The 19,848-nt window shown below is 35.7% G+C and overlaps 1 protein-coding gene and 1 pseudogene across 3 annotated transcripts in view; both read right to left on the reverse strand.

Moving 5' to 3' along the window:
- Positions 1-553: 553 nt before the first annotated feature.
- Positions 554-19,848, reverse strand: part of CFAP91 (cilia and flagella associated protein 91) — a 115,613-nt gene continuing 96,318 nt past the window's right edge. Inside the window, exons 18-19 of one of the 3 annotated variants that reach the window (XR_009185547.1) lie at positions 13,037-13,765; positions 554-4,465 (exon numbers count right to left, since the gene is read on the reverse strand). The gene's annotated coding sequence lies outside the window, so the exon portion shown is untranslated. Of the gene's footprint in view, positions 4,466-7,628; positions 13,766-19,848 lie in introns of those variants that run through there. The other 2 variants (XM_004480770.4, XM_023585296.2) reach the window with 2 other exon arrangements.
- On the reverse strand, positions 1,467-18,628 carry LOC101434329 (mitochondrial import inner membrane translocase subunit Tim17-A pseudogene; annotated as a pseudogene).

Here is a 19,848-nt window from a genome sequence, read left to right on the forward strand (position 1 = left end):
GCTCTAAAATATATTCACCAAATGAAATGAATGCACCACAATGATGAAAGAGGTTGTTGAAGTGGGAGGAGTGGGGGGATGGGGGTGGGGTATGTGAGAACCTCTTATATATTTTAATGTAACATTTTTTTGTGATCTATGTATCTTTTTTTAAAAAAAGACAGTTCAATAAAAAAATTGAATTGGTTAAAAATGTAAACACAAACCAATTCATAAAGAGAAAAGATTAGTCATTATGTAGGTCTGAGGAAGGAATTCTAATGGGTTTGGAGTCTTTCTTTTGGGAGTAATGAAACTGTTCTAGAATTTTTAAGATGATGAATGTACAAAATTGAGATTTTACTAAAAGCCATTGATTATATAGTTTGGATAGGATAGCCAGAAATAATAGCTATGTACAGTGGGGGAAGCATAGAGAGATTGAGAGGTGAGCAATTTTCTTCTTTGTTTCTTTGTTTTTTATTATTAATATCAGAATAATGAAAGTGCTCTAATGACTGAAGTGAAGAATGCACAACTATGTGATTATAGCAAATACCATTGATTGTACAACTTGGAGAAACTGTATGCTTTATTAATATGTATTATTAAAATTGATTTAAAAAACAAAAAAAAATATTGATCTGCTGGGAAAATGTGTATGAAATGACATTTGAAGTATAATAAAACATTTTTAGATAACACTTGAAACAGTTAAAATTATACTTATCTTGTTTATGAACTGTCAATGTAAGATGTTGAGCATCTGAGTGTCAGAGTAATTTTCTCCTGTTTTTCTAGAAAGTAGTTTGCTCTTTTTATCAACGTGACATCTTTGAAACATCTAGGTTATATATATATAGAAACAATCAAAGCAAAATTATTTGTACATATTAAACATGCAAAATTTTCCTGAATGTCATTGACAAATAGGGCAAGTCCCTTTGAGCTCAGCCTGTCCTGGGTACCAGTTTGCTCGAAATATGGCTCTCTTGGGTACTGGTCCAGCCTGGAGCCGACCTCTGCCACCACCACAGACTTGGTGATCCCACTGGTGCAGACATAGAAGGCCTCAGAATTCCAGTATGCAGAGCTGCCAGACTTCAGAGGGCAAGCATGGGCATCCATTGGAAGTCTTAAGTTACACTGGACATTAGCAGAGAGAGTCAAGCGCGTAGTATAGAACAGCATGCCGTCATCCTCCACTGCAGCAGCTTGCTGTGTGTGGTCTTGTTGTTTGCGGTGGACTTCTTCCCATTGTGGAAGAATGTGTCTGGAGTCCAGATTTTACTGGCAAGGAGGTTGTTGAGAGGGAGGCGCTGCATTGGTCCTTCAAACCACAGCCTCGCATCTTACCAGAGATGTTGAAAAAAAACATCTATGGTGTATTCCATTTCCGTGTCAGATATCTGGCTGAAGCTGGTGGTGTCGATGTCTGTATTCACCTGAGTTATTCACGCTCCGAGGCCAGGAAGCAGCTTGTTGTCTTAACCGTCCAAGAGTTCATCCAGCATCCGCACAAATACGGTGGTATTGTCAGTCACATCTTTCACCGAACTTGTGGTCATTTCCGAAAAGGCAAAGTGACTGGCTAGTTCATGGAAATACAAAAGAGAAGGAGGATTTTCATCATGATAAAGCTAGAGAACATTCCATTGTCCATTCCCAATAAGAATGACAGTTGAAGCAAATTAATTTGGAAGAATAATTGTTTTCTCCAACTTGATTTTGCAACTTGCTGAAATATTTTCTTGTGTTCAAGTCATCTGTACCACACCCCAGGCTGCACTAAGAGTATGTAAACTTTTGAGACTGACTTCGTTCACTCAGCATGCCTTTGAGATTCATCCAAATTACTGCACATATAAAAAGTTTGTTCCTTTTTATTGCTAAATAAGTAGCATTCCATTATATGGATGCACCTGTTTGTATATCCATTCACTTGTTGGAAGGACATTGGATGGCTGAGTCAAATGGTGTTAGTATAACTTTATAAGGACTTGACAAACTATTTTCCAGAGTGGCTGTAACATTTTACATCTTCCAGTTCTTCTGCATCCTCACCACCACTGGTATTGTCAGTAGGTTTTTGTTTTAGCCATTGTAATAAGATATGTGGTGATATCTCATCTTTTTAATCTACATACCCCTAATGGAAATGATGTTGAATATCTTTTCATGTGTTAATTTTCCATCTGTATATCCTCTTTAGTGAAATGCCTGTTCATATTTTTCACATATTTTCTAATTAGATTGCTTGCTGTTTTACTGTCATGTTTTGAGAGTTCTTTCTATATTTTGATATGAGCCTTTTGTGGCTTGTAAATATTTTAAACCAGTCTGTTGCTTGTATTTTCATCCTCTTCAGAGGGTCTTTCACAAAGGAAAAATTTTACATTTTGATGAAGCCTGATTTATCAATTTTTCCTTTTATGAATTATACTTTTGTTTTCAAGCCTAAGAACTCTTTGCCTAGTCCTAGTTTCTATTCTAAAAGTTTTACAGTTTAAAATTTTTAATTTAAGTCCATTATCTATTTTAAGTTAATTTTTCCATAAGATGTGAGGTTCATCTTCATTTTTAAAGGATAATTTCAGTGAAAGAGAATTCTTGGTTGATGCTTTTTTTTCTTATAGTACTTTGATATACAGCATGCTTTCTCACCTCCATTTTTTTCTGATGAAAAAAGTCAGCCATTAGTCACATGGTTCCCCTATATGTGATGAGTCATTTTTCTCTTGCTGCTTTTAAGGTCTTCTCTTTAGCTTTCAACAGTTTGACTATGATATACTAGGTGTGGCTTTCTCCGAATTTAACCTATTTGCAGCTTCTTGGATCTATACATTAATGCTTTCATCATATATGGGAAGTTTGCAAGCACTAATTTTTCAAATATTTTTCCCAACCTTTTTCTTGCTCCCTTCTTCTGGGACTCCCATTACATGTATATTGGTATGCTTGATATTATCACAGGTCTCTGAGGCAATACCCATTTTTCTTCAATCTTCTCTCTGTTGTTTGGACTGGATAATTTCTATTGATCTGTCTTCAAGTTCATTGATTCTTTTACATACCACCTCAAATCTGCTTTTGAGCCCACCTAGTGAATTTCTCATTTTTGTTCTTGGACTTTCAACTTAGAATTTCTATATCCAAAACTTTTTAATAGTTCCTATGTCTCTATTGAGATTTACTATTCTTTGAGTCATTGTCATCATATTTTAAAATATTTGGATTTTTTTAAACTTCTTTTAATGTATTTCTAGTAGCTGATTTTAAATTTTCTATTGACAGCTTTCCTTCCCCTCAATTATGGGTTATATATCTCGTAATTTTTAATTTAAAACTGGACATTTATATTGTAGTAACTCTGTCTATAATTTTATTTTTCTGAGAATTGTTGTTTTTTGGGGGAACTTGCCTGGACTTGAAGTACAGATCCTATCTCCCCTGTGGTGAACAGCTGCTGTTAGGTCTGTCTGTGCTCAGTTTTTTCACTCATATTTTAATTTTTAGCCTAGGTTCTTAGGGGTCACCCCTCTGGCTGCATAGCTTAGTGGTGTCAATGACTTGGGCAGAGGTTGTTCCCAACACCTCAAGCCTGTAAGGCTTCTATTATGTACTGATCAAATAAGTCTTGGAAGCATTGTGGCAAATCATTCCAAATTGTAGACAGTTCTCAGGTCTCCCTTGACTTTTACTTTCTAGTGAGCTTTCTCTGATCTCCCCCAGGCAGGCAAGGGGTTTTTTCGTCTGCCAGGTATGTGTGAAGAACTTATCGCAATCCTTCTATGGCTCTCTCATTTCCAGAAAATTCCCGTTAAATTTCTGGTTAGTCTGCTGCTCACTCAAACTGGGACCCTATCCTTAGGGTAAAAAGGCTGTGCATTTCCCTGTTTTATTTCCAACCGAGTTCACCACTTTTAGCAGGTGGAATTTCGTTCCACCTCACCAACCTAAATCAAGTCTTCTCTTTATAGCAGCAAAGTGGCTGGGTTTTGTGGGCAAGCCCATACTGAAAAACTAACATTCTTGCTGACAGAGCTGGTTGGGGTGGGGAGTAGACTAGGAGTAGACTTTTCTTACTAGAATTTCTAACAGTTTTTGAAATTTTTTTCTCTCTCTGGTAGATTTCTAGTACCCTAAAGTGGGTGTTTTTGACAATTTTGTCCCATTTTATACTTTTTTTTTTTGGTGGAAGTAAATAGCTTACCTCTTCATTTTGCCATAATTGGAAGCTGACTTCATAGTTATATTTTAATATAATGGTTTCACCCTTTATTAAAAATAATATAACCAGAAGAACATTTCTGCATCTTCTCTAAAACCTTTGTTGGAGGTTTCTTAAGTTGTTGGATGTGTTTTATACAATGATAAATGGGGAAAATTCCTTTTAAGATGTAGTCCAGGAGGTCCCTCTTCCCTTCTTACTTGGTTCCTTGGTAACATTCACAAGTTGAATCACATAAAGTTAAATCTTTATTTCCTAGAAATAAATGTTATAAATTAGAATTTTGTTTATGAAATATCATTCCATATCATAAAAAAACAAGATATAAAAGTTCTTCAAAACTACAGAAATGTTTGCTTTTACAAACATTAAATATGTAGAAATTCACTCAAATATTTTTTGTGAGATTACCATATGCCAGAGAATATGCCAGGCACCAAGAATAAAAAATGTAAACTGTGGAGGCACAGCTCCTGCCTGGCACTCACAGAACTTACAGGTCAGTAAGTGAGAGACATGATTACATAGGTCATTATAATCAATTGCGCTATGTGTTATGACAGGGGAAGTACAAAGTGTTATGACTGGATTGTGCTCCACAGCAATGCCTCCTCGCCACGTGTTTTTGAAATTTTTTTGTCTTTGGAATAACTCTCTCTGAATGGTAAATGGGTTGGGATAGAAAGTATACATGGGAAAGACTTCTAATTCCAAATATTGAATGCACATAAAATCACTTGGGAGGCTTGAAAAAAATACCCTTGCCTAGGGCCCACTTCCAAAGATTTTTTTCTTAATTGGTCTGGTATAAGGCACAAGAACCAAATTTTTAAAATATTCAGGTGATTTTAAAAAGCAGCCATGGTTGAGAACCTCTGTAACCCTTGTTTCCAGTTTCCTTAATATCTAACACTTAGAATAAAAAGATACCTCCTTTTTGATTTTAGTTAAGTTTTCTTTTATTGATGTTCACTGGTGTTTCAAATGTATGGTAGAGAGGGAGCCCTTATTCTCAACACTTCAAGTTTCTATAGAACATGGGTCATTTAATTCCTTAGCCTTCCCAACTGGGGGTAGAGTTGACAGCACATTCATGTTGTCTTCATTTCTTACTCTTACCCAGGTGACATGAAGAAACTCAGCTGATGGGTTAGAAACTGACATCCACTGAGCCCCTTTCCCCTTAGCAGTAGGTGGAGTTACTTTGCCTTAAAAGCAGGAAACATTCCCCACCAGCCTCTTTTTTGCTCTCTAGCCTATGATGATAATAAGAATTGCTAGTTGGTACTTATTGGGTGCTTACCTAAAGCCAGATGCTGTTGTACATAAATTACCTCATTACATCCTCACATTGACCCCATGAGGTACATTCTGCAGTTATACCATTTCAGAAATGAGGAAGCTAAGCCTTTAGTGAGATTAAGTACCTTATCTGTGGACACACAAGGACTGGACTGGGATTTCAATACTGACCATCTGGCTACAGAGCCTCTTTCTTAACCTCCATGCTACCATATTGCTAGGTTTCTAGCTTAACTTTTGTTCCAAAAGTGGTAAGCACAGGTGGAGGCCATCCACCTTCTATCACTAATGCACTCCCTGGCATTCTCCATTCTACTAGTAGCTGGAACTGTGACCCTCCATGCAGCTTGCTGCATATATGTACTCTAAGTCTTCTTTGTAGATACAACTCTACCCTCGAGTGGGTACCATGGCTAAGAATTGAGGAGGGGGGTGAGGATTAGCAGGGAAGGCCCCTTATCCCATTCCTTCATACCCTAAAACAGATCGTCTGGGAGCTCTGTACTTCAGGAATTTGGAATCTCCAAAAATTTTCTGCCCACAGTTCTCATCAAAAACGGTCCCTTTACTCACATTGCATATTTTTCCCTTAGATTTTACTTTGCCTATTCTTAAGCATTTTGAAGAGAGATAATGCCTTTGTTAAAAGGCAAAAAGATTCACTTTATCTAATTATGCATCCATAAACCAGTTCACTGTGATTTTACATTGCTATTAGTTGTACTAATTTAGGCCCAATATACTACATGGATACAGTTGCCATGATCTTATGGCTTTGAATATGACTTTTTTCATCACCGTACGTATTTTATTTTCAAGGGGAAAGGTTATAAAAGAGTTGGAGTGGTTTAACTTAAGATGGTAAAAGGTTTTCTCTCCTGGTAAACTTCCTTTCATTCATTAATGAGAAGCATATAACCCCTTATATTTTCCTTTTGGTTTATGTTTAAACATAAATCTTAGCTTTAGAAGACAACATAAGGATAAAAGATTTTGTAGACAATGTTCTATGTTAAGTTTCATTATATATTCCCTTATTAAAAGTTCCTTTAAATCCCTTTCCACAGTAGGTCTTATATTTAACTTTATTTTATTTGCTATATAGGAACAGTAGGCAAACTATAGCCTGCAGACCAGATCTGACTTGCTGCCAGTTTTTGTATGTATTTTATTGGAACATCGCCGACTCATTCATTTACATATGATGCTTACAGGCGACAAGTGCAAAGTTGAATACTTATGACAGAGACTGTCTGGCCTACAAAGCTGTTACTATTTGATCCTTTACTGTTTGAAATTTCCTGCTGGATAGTATGCCCCTTCTACCTTCAATCCCATTATCTTCAATTTGCTTTTTTTTTTTTTCATTTTTGTTGCTGGTTTTTTCAAAGGTGAAATAATAAAGTGCTTCCAGTCAACCAAGATGGCCATGTAAGATGCTCCAGGGTGCCATTCCTGCCACAGAATCTTTGAATAACTAGCAAAAACTGGTAGGACCATCTTCCTCAAAACTCCTGAAAATAGATAAAGGGTTGCAGTAAATGAGCAAGTGCTGAATGAAGAAAATGCAGCTTAAAAATGATAGGAGAAGCTTGTGATGGCCTAGCCTCCCCTGCCTATGCTTGACATGGTATAGAGCTAGCTTCTACTCCCATTGTGGGTATTTTGCCCTGTTCCAGAAGGAGCAGAGTACTGATACATATACTCGAGTGCCTATGTATCTGTGCCAATCTATCAGGTGGTAACCCGAAAGACTGAACCAAGAGACTCATCTCTGTCTCAGTCTCTCAGAATTTGCCCTGTCTGGAGAAGTAATTTGTGGACAGCCAAAACAGTATAAGAAACCTTTAAGTCAAATCAGCCTGGGGCAAAGGATTACCTGCTTTAAGGCATATAATAGAGCACTTTGAAGGGGAAGAAAATCTATTTCATAGGGAGTAGAGGGGACATTTGAATTCCTGTAAACCAGGAAAATGCCAAGGCCATGGGCAAGTGCAAGCCCAGGACAAGACACAAGCTTAGAAAAGATGGAGAGGACCCAGCACCTCAGGCTGATCTTCTTAATAGAATGACTAAACTCTGACTTCAAAGAGCTGATTTGCAAGAGTGTGAGAAGTGTTTTATATGTTGGTTACTTCGGTTTTTATTAGCTCCTGGCACTCAAGGGAATCTCTGTTATATCACTAGCTGGATACAAACTTAAGGTTCAGAGAGTTCAGAGCTAAAATCTCAGAAGTAACACTTAAAATATTAAAATGTAGAGTGTGCAACAAAAGATTACAAGATAAGCAAATAAATAGGAAATGATGATCCATCCAAAGGAATAAGGAAAAAATCCAGAAACCATCAATGAAGAAGACCAGACTTTGGACATATGTGACAAAAACTTTAAACAAATGATCCTCAATATGTTATAGGAGATAAAGGAAAACACAGAGAAGAACCCAAAAACATTATGAAAAGAATGAATAACCAATATGAGAATTTCAGTTAGAGATGGAAATATTAAAAAGGAACCAAACAAATACTAGCGTTGAAGACCAGAATAACTTAAGTGAAAAATCCCTAGAGGGACTCAACAGCAGATAGGAGCTGGCAGAAAAATCAGTGAATTCAAAGGCAAGGCAACAGAAATAATTCAGGCTGAGAAGCAGGAAAAAATAAATAAAATGAACAAAAGTGGACAGAGACTAAGCGACCTGTGAAATAACATCTAGCATACTCATGAACTCATTACAGAAATCCTAGAAGGGCAAGAGAGGGAAAAAAAAAAAGGTGCAGAATGAATATTCAAAGAAATTATGGCAGAAAATGATCCAAATTTAACAAAAAGACATGAAAAGGCACATTCAAGAATCCCAATAAATCCCAAGCAGAATAAATTGAAAGATAACCACACCCAGACACAAGTAGTCAAACTGCCAAATGAAAGGAGAAGGAGAGAGTTCTGAAAGTTGTAAGAGAAAACAAGTATGCTTTGTGCAAGGGAGTGCAAATAAGATTAATTGCCAATTTCTCATAAGAAACACTGGAGGCAAGAAGGCAGTGGGATGAAATACTTAAAGTGCTAAAGGAACAATTACCAACCAAGAATTTTATATCAGTGAAACTGCTTTTCAAAAAATGAGGGAGAGATTAAGACATTCCCAGAGAAACAAAAGCTAAGGAGTTCATCACCACTAGACCTTCCATATAAGCAATGCTAAGGGGAGTTCTTCAGAATGAAAGGAAAGAATATGAGGCAGTGGATCTAAGTGGCATGAAGAATAAAGGTCTCTTAAAGGTCTCCAGTAAAGGAAACCATATGGATAATTATAAATATCAGTACTATTGTATTGTACTTTTTTGGTTTGTAACTCACTTTTTACTTCTAATAGCTTCTAAAATGCAATGGATAAAATGTAATAATAAATCTATGATTTTGTTAACAAGAAGAAGTAGAAAAAGAAAAGCAAATGAAACCAAAGCAAGAAGGAAAGAAATAACAAAGATTAGAGTGGAAATAAATGAAATAGAAAACAAACAATAAAGAGAATCAACAAAAGCAAAAGTTGGTACTTTGAAAAGATTGATAAAATTGTCACATCTTGAGCTGACAATGAAAAAAAAAGAGAATACAAATAGTGAAAATCAGAAATGAAAGGGGAACATTAATATTGACCCTGCTGAAATAAAAAGTCCTATAAGAGGATACTATAAACAATTATGCCAATAAGTTAGATAACATAGATGAAATGAACAGATTCTTAGAAGCACACAAACTACTTACATTGACTCAATAAGAAATAGAACAAATCAATTACTGATAAAGAAATTGAATCAGAAACCAAAAGCCTCCCAACAAAGAAAAGCCCAGGACCAAATGGCTTCACAGGGGAATTCTACCAAACACTCCAAGGAGACTTAACTTCAATTTTGCTCAAACTCTTTCAAAAAATTGAAGAGGAGGGAACACTCCCTCCTCTTAATGTTGGTGATACCAACATTACCCTCATACCAAGCTGGATAAAGATACCACAAGAAAAGAAAATTACACACCAATATTTCTTATGCAGGTAGATGCAAAAGTCCTCAACAAAATACTAGCAAACCAAATCCAACAGCATATTAAAAGAACTATACACTATGATCAAGTGGTATTTATCCCCGATATGCAAGGTTGGTTTAACATAAGAAAATGAATTATGTAAGACACCACATTAACAGAATGAAGGGAAAAAAACACATGATCATCTCAATCAACACAGAAAAGGCAGTTGACAAAATACATCACCCTTTCTTAATAAAAACACTTACAACACTAGGAATAGAAGGAAACTTCCTCAACATGATAAAGGCCATATATGAAAAGCCCACAGCTAGCACTTACTTAATGGTGAATGACTTATTCCTCTAAGATTAGGAACAAGACAAGGATGCTCACTGTTACCACTTTTGTTCAACACTGTATTGCAAGTTCTTGCCAGAGCAATTAGGCAAGAAAAAGAAATAAAAGGGGGGTGGGGGTGGGTTAAATGGGAACCTCATGTTTTTAAATGAACATTTTTTGTGATGTAAATATCATAAAAAATACAATTTACAAAAATGATGGGGGTGGGGGGTGGGAAGTGGGTTATATGGGAAACTCATGTTTTTTAAAGGAACATTCTGTGTGATCTATTACCTTCAATTTTAAAAAGTGTAATAAAAAAATAAAAGGCATCCAAATTGGAAAAGAAAATGTAAAACTTTCTCATTTTCAGATGATATGATCCTGTATGGAGAAAATCCTGATAAATCCACAACAAAAGTCCTAGAGCTAATAAATGAATTCAGCAAAGTGGTGGGGTACAAGATCAACACCTAAAAATCACTAATGTTTCTATACACAAGCAATGAACCATCAGAAGAAGAAATCAAGAAAAAATTCCATTCACAATAGCAACTAAAAAAATAAAATATCTAGGTATAAATCTAACCAAAGATTAAAGGATATGTACACAGAAAACTACAAAACATTGCTTTAAGTAAAGGATACCTAAATAAATAGCAGCATATATCATGTTCATGGATTGTTAAGACTAAATATTGTTATGACATTCATTCTACCCTAAGCAAGTTACAGATTTAGTGCAATCCTAACAAAAATTCCAAAAGCCTTCTTTGCAAAAATGGAAAAGTTAATCTTCAAATTTACATGGAAGGGTAAGGGGCCCCAAATATCTAAAACCCCACAGGAAAAGAATAATAAAATTGTATGACTCAAACGCCCCAATTTAAAACCATTACAAAAACTTATAGTAATCAAAACAGCATCTGTCTGAAGTGATAGGGTTTCTGCCTACCATATGGGAGGACCTGGGTTCAATCCTTGGGGGTCTCCTGGTGAAAAAGAAGAGAAAGTGTGCCTGTGTGGCGAGCCAGTGCTGCATGGTGAGCGAAGTGTCTGTGTGAGTGCCAGTGTGGTGAGCCAGTACCTGTGCAAGTAAGTCATGCGGCAAGATGGTGACGCAACAAAAGAGAGACGAAGGGGACAGTCAAGATGAAGGGCAGCAGAAAACACGAACTGAGGTAGTGCAGCTGACAGGGAACCTCTCTCCACATAAGAGGTCCCCAGGATCAAATCCTGGCAAATCCTAGAGGAGAAAAAATGAGAAGAGAAGACAGAAAAGAGAAATAGATACAGAAGATCACACAGTGAATGGACACAGACAGCAAAAACAGCAGCATGGTTCTGACAATGGAACAGATATACAGACCAATGGAATCAAATCGAGAGTTCACAAACAAACCTTCACATCTATTGCCAATTGATTTTTTAAAAGGATGCCAAATCCACTCAATGGGGAAAGAATATTCTCTTCAACAAATGGTGCTGGAAAACTGGCATCCATATAAAAGAATGAAGGTGGACCCCTACCTTTCACCAAATATAAAAATTAACTCAAAATAGATGAAAGATATAAATATAGGAACAAAATCCATAAAACCCCCAGAAGAAAACGTAGAGAAGCGTCTTTAGGATCTTGTGTTAGCCAAAGAATCCTAAACCTTACACCAGAAGCATGAACAAGAAAAGAAAAGATAAATGGGATATTATCAAAATTAAAACCATTTGTGCATTAAAGGACTTTATTGTGAAAGTGAAAAGACAACCTACTCAATGGGAGATAACACTGCCAAAAGATGGAAGCATTCCAAGCACTCATCAACAGAAGAATGGTTAAACAAAATGTGGTATATATATGTATATACAACAGACTACCATTCAGCCATAAAAAGGAATGAAGGTCTGAAACTTGTGACAACATGGACCTTGAAGACATCATTTTGAGTGAAATAATCCAGACACAAAAGGGCAAATATTGTATGCTCTCACCATTATGAAATCATGAGGATAAGGAAATTCACAGAACACAGAAACTAGTATAAAGGTTACCAGGGGTCAGGGTGGGGATAGGGAATGGAGAGTTAGTGCTTAATTTGTACAGAATTTCTGTTTGGGGTGATGGAAAACTTCGGTGATGGATGCTGATGATTATAGCACAACATTGAGAATGTAATTAACACTACTGAATTATATTTGAATGTGGTAAAAGGGGAAATTTTAGACTGTTTGTATGTTACTAGAATAAAATATTTTTAAAAATACAGGACTGTATGACAAAACCAATGAAACTTAATGTAAACTATGGACTATAATTAATACTACAATTATAATTATATTGTTTTATCCATTCTAGTAAAGGTACACACAAACTCAAAGTGTCACTAATAGGGTGGTTAATATCAGAACTTTGTATTTTCTATATGATTTGTTTTTGTAAACCTACAACTTCTCTAATTAAAAAAATTTTTAAGTAAATTATATAACCTGGACCTAGTTCAGATTATGATTTTTTAAGGAGCAAAATCAAATTTTAATTGTCTCTTTACTGGTGCAATACTTTTCTGTCAGTGGTCCTCAGGGAAATAAAGTTGTCCCAATCCTAGCTTTCCTAGGAAATGGTAAACCTTTTCAAGTTTATGTGAGCAGATATATTTTCAGCTCAGAAAAATCTTTTAATGTAACTTTCATTATTGTTTCTATTTCATTTAGTCTGGTTTATTCTTCAGAATTCTTATTGCTTTCAAGATTAGTCATCTAGAGCTTTTATATTCATCTTGGCCCATTTTCTCTGTATATGGGATGATTTAAATCTGTCACCCACATCACCAATTCATTCTCTGTTGTTATATTTCTGTTCTTTTAACAGCATTCAAGTAAACACTCACTATTTTGTCATTGGAGTTTCATCCTTATGTAATTTTTAAAATCTTAGCCACCTTTTCTTTTTAGCCATGACCCTTTCTTTTTGCTTCCTATTAAAAATATCCACCAAATATTTTCTGAAACTTTTGTTTCCTACAGTAAAATATTTTTTAATATCACTTTTATATTCTCTGTTTTCAGAGTAATATATTTTCCTTTGTAAATTATTTACATGGGCCCCATGTTGATTTTGTCATTGTTGCTTCTGATCATGTATTGTCTTTTCTATTTACCAAATGTCTGAATGAGAAGGGATCCATTCAGCGTTGATGACGTCTGAGTGTCCTTGATGACGGCAGAGTGTCCTTGAACAGCACCGGGTCTCTATGATTGCTTGAATGTCCCTCTTAGATCTAAAGCCAAATGGTTGGCTGATGTGACATTGTATGACTATATCACAGTTCATTTTTCCATTCCAAAGGAGATTTAATTTGGGGTTTCCAGTTGAAAGGCTATCATGAATAGTACTGTGAACATTCTTGTCATGCCTGTTGGCTGCACAGACTCATGCAATAAAGTCCCAATGCATTTCTGTTGGGTATATATCTAGGAGATGAAATCCTGGGACATGAGGCATGCATATTTTCAATGTTAGTAGATAATGCCAATGCACTATAAAAAACAATGTAAAAGTACTTAAGAAATATTCTGTAACTTTCTTTTTCTTTGACTCAACAAGTCAGCATATCCTCATATCCTCAAGTTAACAAAATGTTGAAATGATATATAAGAAAACTTTCTCTTGACATACAGAATCTAGAAAACACCAAAGAGAACAAAACTCCTTCATTTGATTATTATTACTGAAAATCATTACAAATTATTGATAGCATAAGGAAAATAAATCACTTTCCTCATAAATCACAAATTGGCAAGCCCCTGAGGGCTGCACATCTTGGGAGAAGCAGAGACTACTGGAATTCTTTATGATTTGTACATCTTCTCTTTAAAAAAATCATAATCTGTAAAAAACAACACAAATGTTTATAATTATAGGTTCTTTTAGAAACATTTATTACTAGATCAATAAATCCAAAAGTAGTGTGATAAAATGACATAGAGTCCTAGCTTAGAAGTTAGATATCCTTAGACACATCCTAGCCTATGATCAAAAAGTTGTTTACCTCACAGTCTCAGTTTACAAATTCTAGCACTTTTTTTTTTTTTTAAGATTTATTTATTTGTTTAATTCTCCCCTCTCCCCCGGTTGTCTGTTCTCTGTGTCTATTTGCTGCGTCTTGTTTCTTTGTCCGCTTCTGTTGTCAGCAGCACAGGAAGTGTGGGCGGCTCCATTCCTGGGCAGGCTGCTCTTTGCTCTTTCTTTCGCGCTGGTCGGCTCTCCTTACAGGCGCACTCATTGCGCGTGGGGCTCCCCTACGCAGGGGACACCCCTGCGTGGCACGGCACTCCTTGTGCGCACCTGCACTGCGCACGGGCCAGCTCCACACGGGTCAAGGAGGCCTGGGGTTTGAACCGCAGACCTCCCATGTGGTAGATGGACGCCCTAACCACTGGGCCAAGTCCGTTTCCCTCTAGCACTTTTTAAAAACTACATTAACTGGTTCATAATTGAAAACTTTTATATACATTGCAAAAAATTCAAACTAGAAAAGGCTACAAACATCATAAGGAAAAAGTAAGTCTCTTTTTCCTCAGTTTGACCACCAGTCCTTTGGTTTCTGTGCCTAGCAACCACTACTTAACCAATTTTTACCTTTCCAGAAATATTCTGCGTAGATTGCAGGCATAATGCATATGTATATGTGTTTGTATATATACATACATACTTCTAACTTTTAATTGTGAAATATGACATATATATGAAAATACATAAAACAAATGTGCAGCTTAATGAATTAATATAAACCATTTATCTGTATAATAGCAACCAAATTATGAAATAGAACATTGCCACGTTTCCCATAAGCTCTTATTCACCCCTTCCCAATAACAGCCCATTCTCTCTCATTAAATGTAATAGCTATTCTTATTTTTATGGTAATCATTTCCTTTCATTTACTTTTACCTCCTAACTGCACATCCCTAAACACCATACTTTAGTGCTGCATAGTTTTGAATTTTATATATATAGTTCATACTATAGAAAGTTTTAGATTTGGCACCACTATATTTGTGAGATTCATCTACATTGCATTTAGTTCTATTTAATTTGTTTTCATTGCTGTTGAGCAGGGAAAAGGTCAGAAAGTAAATATTTTAGGCTTTGTGGGCTAAGAGGCAAAACCAAATAGGTGAGGTAATGGTTTTACCTTTTGTTTTAAATTTTTACAGCATGGGGTGTATATAAAGCATTTTAACATTACCTGTGATTCAAACTATGTTAGTTATCATTGAAATTACTCTACTACAGCATAAGCTCTGTATATAAGCTCTGTTTTGTTAGACTGGATTCATTAAGAAACAAAATCTGCAGCAAAGCTCATTTCCAAAGTCATTCCGTATTCTTTAACAGCGGTTGAAAGTAGTTTTCTCATTTAGAAAAGTGTCGATCTTTGTTCAGGAATAAAAAGAAAAATCACTCTAAAACTAAGTTACTGTACTTCAGTGAAATAGGGTTTCAGGATATTTATCGTCTATTTCTGGCAAAAAATTCATGGCTGTCACAATGTTTAAGTCTGCAAGAGCAAGTGACACTCACCACTGACACTACTGGTTCAATAACACAAAAGATTCAAACATTTCTCAAGCAGAAAAATGGCATCTACTCAAAGCTAAGGTTTATATTCTATGGAGAAAAGTAGCCTTATATTTGGACTTCTCTATATTCCAATCCATCATGCCAGCACTTGCAGACTTGAAAAGTTCTGCTGGTTTCTGTTTTCCCTTGGAAAGAAAGTCTTTTTGCCTTTGGTGAGCCTGATTCTCAGCTTGTGCCCAGAACTGGCCAATGCCCCATGGAAAGAAAATGACCAGTAATCTCAGCTAATTTAGGAAGGATTTTTCCTTTCTACAATTTTAGTTCATCTAATCCACTTTGCACCCACAGCTCCCCAATGTCTTTGACAATTTATGTTCAATAATCATTGCAGTGAGAGGTTGGCTTACAGCTAGGTACCTCTACATCTTATCTAGAATCAGAAGACACATGCCTATTTTTTATTTCATTAATTTCTGTTATTTCCATCTTCTTACCTTTTTTGTCATTTTTTGGTTCAAAATATTTTCTGATACTTTCTTTGATTAATAGGTTATTTACAACTCTATTTCTTAATTTCAAAACATATTGGAAATGCCTTGATTTATAGCTTCATCGCATTTTTATCAGAGAATACACTTTGTATGATTTCAACTGTTTGAACTGCCTGAGACTTACTTTATGACAGTGTATAATCACTTTTAGTAAACATTCTGCATGTGTTTGAAATCAATATGCATTCTGTAGTTGTTGGATGTAATATCTTTAATTATGTATCTCAAGTCTTCCATTATTTTGCTGCTGTTTTTTTTCCTGCTTGTGCTATCAGTTCCTGATAAAGGTTGTTAAAATCTCCCAGCATTATTGTGCATTTATCTATTTCTCCTTACAGTTCTGTTAAATTTTGCTTAATACAGGTAGAGGCCATGATATTAGGTTTATTCAAATTGTGATTTACTATGTCTTCCCAATGAATTAAACTTTCAATTTTACGAAATGGCCCTTTTTTTCTCTGGTAGTGCTTTCTGCCTCAATATCTTCTTTATCTGATATTAATATAGCTACATCAGTTTTGTGTGAATAGTTTAGCGCTGTTTAAATTATTACTTTTTAATATTTTTGTTGTTTTATGCAGTCAAAATTATTTATGCACATATTTATCCTTCATTTATCTTCAACCTTCCAGCTGGGATGATTTTCCTTCTGCTTGAAGAACACGCTTTAGTTTTCCTTTTTGTGCAGAACTCCTAGTGACAACTTCTCTGTTTTCATTTAGTCAAAAATGTGTATTTTACCATCATTCTTTAAAGATATATTTGCATGGTATAGAATCCTACATTATGCTATTTCAACTCATTGAATATATTATTCCATTATTTTATGGCTTTCATGGCTTTCTTTCTAATGAGAAGTAGACTATCAGCTTACTTCATCTTTTTTCTCCGAATGCTTTTAATATTGTTTCATTTTCCTTGGTTTTCAGATGTTGTAGTAAGATGTGTCTAGATATACATTCCTTATTATTTATTTTGCTTGGGTTAAGAAGGTTTTTTGAACAATAAGCCTTTCATTGTTTTTGGAAAGGTCATATTTCAAATGATCTCCAAACATATTTTTCCTTCCTTTAGCAGTCATATTTCTTGAATTAATGGTTCATGTGTTCTACCCTTTCTCTCCATCATAACCATTACTAAAGAATGTTACATCTATATTTTCTTCATAATTTCCAACCCTTTGTCTCTTTGTGTTTCTTTCTGGATATATATATATATATTTGGCCTATCATCTAATTTACTAGTTTTCTCTTCATTTATGTCTCCTTTGCTCTTAAAATTATTCATTGAGTTCTCCCTTTTGGCTACTGTATTTTTTTCCCTCTAATAGAGAAATGTCTTCCAGGTTCAGCCATGTTGTCACTTAAATCAGAACTCCATTCCTTTCTATGGCTGAATAATATTCCATTGTGTATATACGCCACATTTTGTTTATCCATTCATCAATTGATATGTATCATCTTTTGGCAATTGGAATAATGCCACTATGAACATAAATGTTAAATATCTCTTTGAGGTCCTGCTGTCAACTCTTTTGGATATATACCTAGAAGTGGCATTGTGAAGTCATAGGTAATTTTATACTTAACTTTCTGAGGAACTGACACACTGTCTTCCACAGCAGCTGCACCATTTTACATTCCCACCAACAATGAATAAGTGTTTCTATTTCTCCACATCCTCTTTAACACTTGTAATTTATTTTTTTTGATAGTAGCCATTCTAGTGGATATAAAATGGTATCTTATTGTGGGTTTGTTTGTTTTTTTCCAGGGGAGTCCCCAAGGAAATGATAGTTATGTTCCTCTGTTATTGGACCTTTGGTCCTTTGTTTTCTAAGCACTTATTAGATTTCCTTTTTATGATATCAGACATTTACTTTGATCACAAATATGATCCAAGTGTGAATAAATAAATGTATTATCTTTTAAATACCCTCCATACTCCTTTAAATATGAAAAAAGTGCTAAATGTCCCTTTATAGACTATTTGGCCATAGCTGTCCCAGCTATGGTTTAAAAAACAGACTGTAACTTGTTCTTTCAAAATCCTCTTTGAAATACAGCTTATTTTGCTGAAGAAACTCTGAAGCACCAGTCCTACTGATATTGTCAAATAGTCTCCAAAAGGTGAGGATGGTAACTGAATCGAAGGCAACTGGGAGGGGTCTTCAGCAAACTGAGGACCACTGGGGAACTGCGCAGAGGCAAATCTTGTCAGCTAGCTATCAGCTCCTTCTATTAAAACTAGGAGAATACCACCCATCACGGCTGACTCCACCGTGGCCACTGGTTCATTTCTTGCTGCCAGTGTGGCTCCTGTTAAGGCACCACTTGTAGTGAAGTTCCAAATATCCTCTTTCCCTTGACTTGAAACATCCTGCAGTCAATCATAGAAAAGAGATCTCCCCAAACTGCAAAGCTACCTCCCAACTGTGGAGGCCTGGTTTTAATAGCTGCCAAACTCCCTCATAGTCTGTGGTTTATTCCCACCAGAGAACTGCGAAAACCTGTGATAGCTTGAAAGATACCACCACCTATGAGAACCATCATGAAGGCTTCACCACAGTCACCCTCAATTTGCCAGGGACAAGGCTGTCATGCATACTCCTCCATCTTGACTGCACTGGCATAAGCAATGTCAGCCTCATTGTGGTTTTGATCTGCATTTCCCTGATGTCTAATGAGGTTGAGCTCCTTTTCGTGTACTTTTCGGCCATGTGTATATCTTCTTAAGAAAAATGTCTATTCGAGTCTTTTGCCCAATTTTAAAATGTGTTATTGTTGTTGAGTTCAGGATATCTTTACATATTCTGGATATTAATCCTTATTGCATATGTGGTTTCCAAATCTTTTCTTCCTTTGCTGTTTTAATTTTACAATAAAGTCCCTTGAGGCACAAAAGTTTTTAATTTTCAGGAGGTCCCATTTATCTATCTTATTTTTTGTTGCTTGTGTTTTGGGTGTAAAGTCTAAGAAAGCAATGCCTAACACAAGGTTCTGAAATGCTTCCCTATGTTTTCTTCTGGGAGTTCTATAATTCTGACTCTTATTTTTAGGTCTTAGATGCATTTTGAGTTGAGTTCTGTATATGGTGTCAGGTAGGGATCTACCTTCTGTTTTTTGTTGTTGTTTTTGTTGTTAATTGTTTGTTTGTTTAGGAAAGGGAGTTCCACTGTTTCCAGCACCATTTGTCAGAGAGTCTATTCTTTCCCATTTGGGTGGTCTTTGCCCCATAATTAAGTATTAGTTGGCCATAAATATGAGGGTTGATTTCTGAGCTCTCAATTCAATTCCATTAGTCTATATGTCTGTTTTTGTGTCAGTACCATGCTGATTGGTTGCTGGAGCTTTGTAAAAAGTTTTAGGATTAGGAATGGTGAGTCCTCCAACTTTGTTCTTCTTTGTCAAGAGGAGTTTGGCTATTTGGGATCCCTTACTCTTCCAAATAAATTTGATAACTGGCTTTTCCACTTCTGCAAAAAAGTTTGTTAGAATTTTGATTGGGATTGGGTTGAATCTATCAATCTCTTTGGGTAGAATTGACAACTTAACAATACTTAGTCATCCAATCCATGAGCACAGAATGTCCTTCCATTTATTTAAGTATTCCTTGATTTCTTTTAGCAATGTAGTTTTCCATGGACAAGTCCTTTCTGTCTTTGGTTAGATTTATTCCTAGATATTGATTCTTTTAGCTGCTATTGTGAACAGAATTTTTTTTCTTGATTTATTCTTCTGATTGTTCATTTCTAGTGTATAGAAATGCTACTAATTTGGGGGTGTTGATCTTGTACCCCGCCGCTTTTCTGAACTCATTTACTAACTCCAGGAGC

Source organism: Dasypus novemcinctus, chromosome 4 (assembly GCF_030445035.2).
Source record: "Dasypus novemcinctus isolate mDasNov1 chromosome 4, mDasNov1.1.hap2, whole genome shotgun sequence".
Classification (NCBI taxonomy): Eukaryota; Metazoa; Chordata; class Mammalia; order Cingulata; family Dasypodidae; genus Dasypus; species Dasypus novemcinctus.